We start from the raw sequence: 9,596 nt of genomic DNA, 5'->3' as shown, positions 1-9,596 counted from the left end.
GTCCAACAGTTTAATCGTAGGAGAATTGTCTTTTTTTTAAATTTCACTACTACAATATTACTGTAGTAAAACTATGGTTTCATACCCAAACACGCTATCTTGTATTACCATATATAGCCTACATAATGGGTATTTGTTTTATATTTGTACTAAAATGTGCTTTTCAGTGAAATGGTTTTCCTACTTATATAAATTAAAATAATTTAATAAAATAATAAAATGTACGGAAGAGGATTAGGGCCAAGCAATAATTAAAAAAAAATAAAGCCATCTCGAGATTGAAGTCGAAATACAATTTTGAGAATAAACTCATTAAATATCGAGAATAAAGTCGTTGTGTTTCGAGAAAAACCTCGTTAAGTTTAATCTCGCATTATAATGACTTTATTCTCGATATTTAATGAGTTTATTCTCAAAATTGTATTTCGACTTTTTTTCTCGAAATTTAACGAGTTTAATCTCGCATTATAATGACTTTAATCTCGAGATGGCTTTATTTTTTTTTTTATTATTGCTTGGCCCTAATCCACTTCCGTAGGATACGTTTATACATATATATATATATACACACACGTTTCGCAGGGACCTTCATTTACAATTCATATTATGGTTACTCCAGGGCTGCTTGTGCATCAGCATCAGATGCTATTAATGCTCTGTCCCTTACTGAAAAGGTTATTAGTTTTGGTTGGCAAATATCCAATCGCGTCTGAAATTAACGTTCTGAATGGTGGATCAGATTAGTTGGACTGTCGTCTTGTCAGAGCCATCAGTTGCGCATGTGCGTGGAGATTCAAAAAACAACTCGGTTGACTCAACGGTGCTGCGGCATCGCGTTAGTAGATTGAAAAAGTTCGGAGTCAAAATCCCCACTCGGTGTTCTGGCGGCCATATGTATTGTATGGTGAGCAGACGCAAAATCCTAAAAAAAGATAGGTGGGGATACAGCGTATGGCCTAGACCAGGGCTTTATAAACGTTTTGATTCCTAGGACCAAATATGACGATCCCCCTGTTTTAGAAACAAAGGCAGCTATATATTTTAATGTATATAAAAAAAACCATATACTGTTTGAGGAAAATAGTAAGACATTACAAAGACATTTAATTTCCTAAATTTGATAAGCCTTTATATATTGTCATTGTATTATAAACCAGAGATCAGAGCATTTTGGCCAATCAGAAGAGCGGGCACCTATTTTTTTAAATATATATATATATATATATATATATATATATATATATATATATATATATATATATATATATATATATATTTTTTTTATTATTAATGCTCGAACAACAATAACATAAATAATATTTGTCTTCATATAATACAGGTGAAACTCGAAAAATTTGAATATCGTGCAAAAGTTCATTAATTTCAGTAATTCAACTTAAAAGGTGAAACTAATATATTATATAGACTCATTACAAGCAAAGTAAGATATTTCAAGTCTTTATTTGATATAATTTTGATGATTATGGCTTACAGCTTATGAAAACCCCAAATTCAGAATCTCAGAAAATTAGAATATTGTGAAAAGGTTCAGTATTATAGGCTCAAAGTGTCACACTCTAATCAGCTAAACACCTGCAAAGGGTTCCTGAGCCTTTAAATGGTCTCTCAGTCTGGTTCAGTTGAATTCATAATCATGGGGAAGACTGCTGACCTGACAGTTGTGCAGAAAACCATCATTGACACCCTCCACAAGGAGGGAAAGCCTCAAAAGGTAATTGCAAAAGAAGTTGGATGTTCTCAAAATGCTGTATCAAAGCACATTAATAGAAAGTTAAGTGGAAGGGAAAAGTGTGGAAGAAAAAGGTGCACAAGCAGCAGGGATGACCGTAGCCTGGAGAGGATTGTCAGGAAAAGGCCATTCAAATGTGTGGGGGAGCTTCACAAGGAGTGGACTGAGGCTTCAAATGTCGTATTCGTCTTGTCAAGCCGCTCCTGAACAACAAACAATGCAGAAGAGCTGAAGGCCGCTATTGAAGCATCTTGGTCTTCCATAACACCTCAGCAGTGCCACAGGCTGATAGCATCCATGCCACGCCGCATTGAGGCAGTAATTAATGCAAAAGGGGCCCAAACCAAGTACTGAGTACATATGCATGATTATACTTTTCAGAGGGCCGACATTTCTGTATTTAAAATCCTTTTTTTTTTTATTGATTTCATGTAATATTCTAATTTTCTGAGATTCTGAATTTGGGGTTTTCATAAGCTGTAAGCCATAATCATCAAAATTATATCAAATAAAGGCTTGAAATATCTTACTTTGCTTGTAATGAGTCTATATAATATATTAGTTTCACCTTTTAAGTTGAATTACTGAAATTAATGAACTTTTGCACAATATTCTAATTTTTCGAGTTTCACCTGTATATATTTTTTTTATTATTTATCATTAGCATTCTTATTTTGAAAGATCATCCCAACAAAATATACATTATGGATTATGCATTGAATGACATGAAAATCTTCACAGTGTACTTACTACCACTGATATATATATATATATATATATATATATATATATATATATATATATATATATATATATATATATATATATATATATATATGTATATATATATAGATCAGTGCTTACTACTCGTGTTTTTCCTGAAGCCTCTCCATCCATGTGGTGGCGCTGTTTTCATGACATGGTCTGAAGTCAGTTGAGGAAGTGCGCATGTCTGTAGAGCAGCAGGGTAAACACAACATAGTAATCATGGCTGCTCATCTGAAAAACGAGTTTACTAGGACTTCTCTATAGTAACTTTACATAAAAATTATTATCTATACTGATAAAAAAAATAATCATTTTATTATACTGATCGCAGAATGTAGTTTTATTTGAAAATATTATAATACATACAAACTAAATGTAGCTGTTAGCATCAGTGTGATAATAACTGTATCTATTATTGTTTCACTTCTTAAGACATGGATTAAACAATTGGAGTCTTATGAATTAATGTTTTGCTGCATTTATGTGATTTTTGAGCTTCAAAGTTTTGATCACCATACACTTGTATTGTATGGACCCACAGAGCTGAGATATTCTTCTTAAAATCTTCATTTATGTTCTGCAGACTAAAGAAAGTCATACACAGTGAGTAGATGATGAGAGAATTTGTATTTTTGGGTGAACTGTTCCTTTAATGACTTTTTCTCTTCATCAGCTGCAGCTATATGAAAGAGGGATGAAAATGACTATTTATAACCAGCTAAAAAAGATATTTATTAGTTTTTCTCCCTTCCTTATATTTGTTCTCATATTCCAAGGGAAATGTCAAATTACTAATCTATGAATGTCTTGCCTCCTTTCTTGGTCAGGCCTGTAAACTCTTGAGTGATGATTACGAGCAGGTTCACTCGGCAGCGGTGCAGATGGTTTTGGTCTTGAGTCAGCTTTACCAGAGGTAAAGGACCAGTCTCTTAGCATCCCTCAACTTGAACTGTAATGTTTGTTAGTTAGGAACATTAATTTAGTTTTTATTGTGATTTTGTGCATCTAATGAGGAGATCAAAATGGTGGATAACTCCTTTGGAAGGATCTGTCACATAGTCAGTGATGGCTCATGGATAGTCAGAGTGCAAGCTGCCAAACTGCTGGTGAGTTTTGGGCCAGTTCTTTCATATCATTACTTCAAGACCTGTAACTTACCAAATCTTTCAATTATTTGTAAGTCACCACTTACTTTACCATCCACCTTATTCTGTTTCAAGGCTCCATGTACCAAGTGAGCCCTCATTTCCTTGAGCAGACTCTGGACAAGATGCTAATGTCAGATCTCGGGGTACTTCACAACAAAATCTTTATGTGCTCAATAAAAGGCTCATAAAAATGTGTCCATCTGTATTTTTCATTAAACATCAAGTATTCTTCAGAAAAAAAGGTGACACCTATAAATCATAAACACACTTGGCATGTGATACAAAACAGTACTGAATTGTTTTTATATTTTTTAATAAATTGTAACTGTTAGCCAGAGAGATAACATCACAATGGTAACATATTTTAATCAGCTTAATTAATGCTCATTTATAAAAATGCCTTTTCATATTTTCAGAGGAAATGCACTGCTCATGAACGAGCTGAAGAACTTTATGCTTCTAGAGAGTCTCATTTGGATGCCGGTGGGCTGATGATGCTCCAAAAGAGATAACCTAATTGACTCTGGTGCCTGTGGGGCATTTGTTCATGGGCTAGAAGACGAGATGTATGGTATGTAATTTAGAAAATACCCAAACCCCTTTAGCACTTAGTACTTGTTTTATTAGATGTTTACAGTGATCTTTCATGTAGTATTGTGTTTTTCACAGGGGTGCGTATCACTGCAGGAGAAGTGTTGTGTTCACTTGCTCAGTTGTCATCCAGATTTGCTGAGAAGTGTCATGACTTCCTGTTGGACATGTTCAATGATGAAATCGAGGACCCATATCACCCTCAGAGAAGACCAACTGGACACTGTGCTCGCAGTACTAGAGGTAGACAGGTAGATTTATATTCTTACTATGCCTGACAAAGTCAGAACCACAAAGCCTGGTTGTGTGCAACTTATCATGCAGGTTTATCTCTCACATTCTGCCTGGACAGGTGAGCGCCCTACCAGAGGAACATTTCTGAAATAGGTCTAATAGTAATAGACACATACACAACAAAACAGCAGTTGTGAATTTGCGATTAATCTTTCTTATGCAGATACTACTGTTTGTGTCTTTCTTGTATAAAATGATGTTTCCAACTGCTAAAGGACAAATCCTTCTGCTGGTAGCTAACAGCATGAACCCTTCACAGTCCCACAGATATAAATAGAACTGCATTCAGTCCAGAGAGGCAGCGTCTTGCTTGAGTTATTTTATTTCTCTGTGTTTGTGTGTGTGTGTGACCAGAACAATACTGAGTGAGCACCTTAGCTGAGTCTAAAGATATTTATTCTTGAGAGAAAAGCAAGTCAGAAATGAAAATTCTCATTTATTCACCCTCATGCCATCCCAGATATGTATGACTTTCTTTCTTCTGCAGCTCACAAATAAAGACTTTTAGAAGAATATCTCAGCAATGTAGGTCCAAACAATGCAAGTGAATGGTGGACAGAACTTTGAAGCTCCAAAAAGAACATGAAGGCAGCATATACCGTAATTTCCGGACTATAAGCCGCAACTTTTTTCCCACGCTTTGAACCTTGCGGCTAATATATGGATTTTTCCCGCTTTCAAATTTTATTAAAAAAAAAAAAAAAACATTCTGTGACGTGCTCAGTTTTTTGGCGGCATTAAGCTTTCATTAGACCAATGAAATTGCCGAACTGGTTAAGGTCAAACAACTTTTTTGTTTACTGTTTAGATTAAATCGAGCGCGCTCAAACTTCCCATCATTCTGATTACGGTAGTCATTTTGTCACCCTCAAGACACGGAGAAATGCAAATGATGCAGCTTTCACGTTGAAGGCGATTGATCTGGCTGTTGGAAAAGGAAATAGAGCTGCTGCACGGGAGACGTTGGAAACAGCAGCGCGAGGAATTGACTAAAAAAGACAACTAAATCTGAGGTTATTCAACTCCGACTCTGAAGGAGATGACTTCAGTGGTTTCATGTGCACAAGCGGAGGAAGATAGTGACCAATGACTTTCTTGCTAGGCTACTGTTTACTGCTAATTATTTGTTACAAGCCGTGTGTGGCAGCGGGGGCGTGGTCAAGCGCCCATCCGGGAGAGAAAAGCAGTAAGGGCGCTTACACCTGAGCTAAATTATGTCTAACACCTGTGTCTAATTTCAGTAAGCGTGGGGAGAGCGGCATAAAAAGGCAGCAGAGAGCGTGTGAGAGTGTGAGTGAGTGACAGACAGACACACGTCAGTCTAGTGTTGGCGCATAGAAGACCAAGAATTGAGAAACTTTATAAAATTGATTGTAAACATTGCTGTGGCCATTAAAAGCCTTACCTGGAACGTCAAGTGCCCTGCTTCACGTGTCCTTCTTGGGAAAACTGTCACACTGGCACCAGTGTGACAGTTTTTAGCACTTGATGTAAGCGCCCTTACCGTTTTTCTCTCCCGGACGGGCGCTTGACCACGCCCCCACTGCCACACCGTGTTTCGTTAAAGCCTATTTATTTTTGTTACAAGCCGTGTTTCGTTAAAGCCTGTGTAAAGTTCATTTGTTTCAATGTACCAGTAGGCACCTGCGGCTTATAGACAGGTGCGGCTTATTTATGTTCAAAATAATAATTTTTTAAAAATTCAGTGGGTGCGGCTTATATTCAGGTGCGCTCAATAGTCCGGAAATTATGGTAAGTAATCTACACATCTTCAGTGGTTTAATCCATGTCTTCAGAAGTGATCCAATCAAATACAGACCAACATTTTACTCCTTTTTCACTATAAATCTTGACATTTCATGCTCGATTACACTTCCTAGCTCCATCTAGCACTGTGCACGCACCAAGCACTAGGAAGATGTACAGTGAAAAAGGTGTTTTATTTGAGTCTGTTCTCACCCAGAATTGATTGGATCACTTTGTAAGACAAGGATTAAATCATGGAGTTTTATGGATTACTTTTATGCTGGCTTTATGTGCTTTTCAAGCTTCAAAGTATTGGTCACCATTGACTTGCATTGTATGGACCTACAGAGCTTAAATATTCTTGTATAAATCTTCCTTTGTGTTCTGCAGAAGAGAGAAAATCATTCAGATCTGGGATGGCATGAGGGTGAGTAAATAATGAGAGAGAGAGATTTTTTGGTGAACCTTTAAATTACTGTGTTCTCAATCACTCCAATGGTATTATCATCTGATACCATCACTATAACATGGTACCACAGTAGTACTCTTCTGTAAGGGTACACTCGCATCATTTAGAAGATTGCAATCTGAAGTTGAATTTTTGTTGGTGTAATTTGTTGTGTTTTTACATTCAGAGGCCTGTCAGATTGAGGTGAGGTTACTTTTGGCCTGCATCTCCAGCAGCAGTAAACTATTTGCTGCTAAACCCGCCTGGAATGAAAGTATGGATGGATGAGGGCACAATCCATCTCAGCAAGCCTGTCAAAATCTTTGTCATGCCCAAACCAGAGGACAGAGGATCCCAGACAATATATCTCTTAAAAACAACAGCTAGCACAAGGTGGAGCACTGTCACCATTTGAAATTAGAGTTTCTACTCTTTCTGGTTTCTGAAATAAATAGTGTTTGTCTATTTTTATCACTGGTGTGTGTGTGGGGTGATGTGTAATTTTCAAAGCTTACAACCAAACATATTTTCAAACGATTATTTAAAAGCTTTGTGTAATTTCTGCACTAAATGGAACTGAGCACAACAGTCTGGTTCCAGATGTGAAAATCACATTTGTTTATTTTCCATATGAGAATTGATATTTAACTATAACTTATAAACCTTTAAACACAGACTACCATGAGCACAGAGGTTGATCAATGGTGTATGCTACTTGTAAAGCCAACAGTTTTGTTTTTACTTAATTTTTAAAAAATGTTTTAAATGAATGTTCCGGGTTCAAAACAAGATAAGCTCAGTCGACAGCATTTTTTGCATAATGCTGATTACCACATAACTTGATTTCCATTCATCCCTCCTTTTCTTTAAAAAAAGCAAAAATCTAGGTTATAGTGAGACACTTCCAATGGAAGTGAACGGGGGCATATTTTGGAGGGTTTAAACATAAACGTGAAGCTTATAATTTGATAAAAGCACTTGCATTAATTCTTCAGTTAAACGCTTTAAAACTGTTTAAATCGTAATTTTAGGGTTAATGACATTACATCGTCATGGTAACAATGTTGTAAAATTGGCTATAATTTTCCACAGAAAAGGTTTGTAAATGAATTTATCACACTGAAGTCATGTTTACATGCATATATATACACACACACACACACACACACACACACACACATATATATATATATATATATATATATATATATATATATATATATATATATATTTATAAGTCTTGTGGTTATACTTTTGAAAAAGTGAGTATTTTAACATTCAAAAATTGGCCCCCATTCACATCCATTGTAAGTGCCTCACTGTAACCCAGATTTTTGCTTTTTTTTAAAGAAAAGGAGGGAGGAGTCTAAATACATTTTTTGTGGTAATCAATATTATGCCACAAATACTGTCGATTGAGCTTAACTTGTATTGCACCCTGAATATTCCTTTATAAGCAGAATTCCTGTTGAAGAACTACACTACCCATGATCCTTAGGGGGAAAATCTACAAATCAGAGAATTGTGGTCTCCATACACACTTAAACTTTTACGGAAATTTGTAAGGATCTGAATATTTTGCAATAAACTTTGAATATACTGATTCCATACCTATAATCAACAACTTTTAATCAATAGTTTCATGTTTTTCTATTGTTTTTAATGTTCACAGTGCCTCATGGGATTGTAGTTAATTTCCTCATTAAAGACATGAAGTACGCAGTCTTGTACCTTTGTCTTTTTGTCAGATTTTCAAACACATTTTTTGCTTCAAATCAAAGTTTGTAATGGTGTGATTCGTTTCAGAGCTGGTTGGTTTGGTTCATGGCTTAGAACTCTATAATAAAGGATTTTATGAAGTATTCATGGGAAAAAATACTCACAGTTTGGGCTTCAAAAGTCAGCAGGCACTGCTGTGCTCAGTTGCATAAATATTTTATTTTTTCTGCCATTGGTCGAACAAATAGGTAGCCCAGCCCCAAGTACCTCCCCATTTGTTGATCTAGAAGCTCACATATCGGGCCTCTCAATCAAACAGAGCAATGCTTTGAAAGCAGCAGTGTTTACACTACACAAAGTCAACCAATGAATGGCTTATTTATAGTTGCATATTAAACTGGGATTGGACGAAGTACTGTATTTTAAAAACAACCGAATGACATAATCTTTAATGATTATTAAGCAAATACATGTTTTGCCAATGTTAACAATTTTACTCCAATACCCCAAAGTCAAAATTAAATTTTTTAATCTAGGCCTGATTTAGTAGGTTATCAAAGTTCATCTGAGGTGTAGGGCAGTTTTAGCACCCCATTAAATTAATTAGATGGTCTGTAATCTGCAGGTCGAGTGGTAGACCATTCTGACTTTAGCTCCCTGTCCCACCAGAGTGTTATACTCTATAACAGCCTGCTCAGACTGGATTACCTTGATGTCCACACCCTGTTACTGTACGTACTCTAGGGTGGTAAGAGGCACCAGTGACAAAAATGAAGTCAGCTAGAAAGTTATATTGAAGGAAATATTGTAGTCAGTGTAAAGAACATCGCTGTTCAGTGAGATTACTCTGTTACCTCTAGAGCTTCATTCATTCCTCTTCCGATGACCAGTGCCTTCACCCCATTGCTCAAGACCTCTTCCAGGTCAGCTGGGTGGACACCAGGATAGTGCTACATGGAGCAAGGAAGAGCTTTGGACTTTTGGAAATTTCAAATATCTGTTGTGAATTAGGGAAAATATGACAGTAAAGTCCCATCAATGCATGTTTAAACACATTATTTTGTATTGCTTTATTGGCCAAACCACATGTCCCTTGGAGCAATTTTAGGAAAGTGTGCACATTCCACTTGGG

The 9,596-nt window shown here is 36.2% G+C and overlaps 1 long non-coding RNA gene across 3 annotated transcripts; it reads left to right on the top strand.

Annotated features, from left to right (window-relative positions):
* The first annotated feature begins 2,726 nt into the window (after nt 1-2,726).
* Nucleotides 2,727-7,909, top strand: LOC127622707 (uncharacterized). Of its 3 annotated transcripts, none has more exons than XR_007968000.1 (7): nt 2,727-3,121; nt 3,346-3,431; nt 3,535-3,624; nt 3,739-3,809; nt 4,083-4,237; nt 4,336-4,508; nt 6,933-7,909. It is a non-coding gene; the product is annotated as an uncharacterized LOC127622707 (long non-coding RNA). The 3 variants fall into 3 exon arrangements; XR_007967998.1 differs by having other exon boundaries at nt 3,739-3,908; XR_007967999.1 differs by lacking the exon at nt 2,727-3,121 and having other exon boundaries at nt 3,230-3,431; nt 3,532-3,624; nt 3,739-3,908.
* Nucleotides 7,910-9,596: the final 1,687 nt, after the last annotated feature.

The sequence above is a fragment of the Xyrauchen texanus genome, chromosome 29, assembly GCF_025860055.1.
Source record: "Xyrauchen texanus isolate HMW12.3.18 chromosome 29, RBS_HiC_50CHRs, whole genome shotgun sequence".
Classification (NCBI taxonomy): domain Eukaryota; kingdom Metazoa; phylum Chordata; class Actinopteri; order Cypriniformes; family Catostomidae; genus Xyrauchen; species Xyrauchen texanus.
Note: the sequence above shows the minus strand (reverse complement) of the source record. Positions and strands in the feature narration are given on the sequence as shown.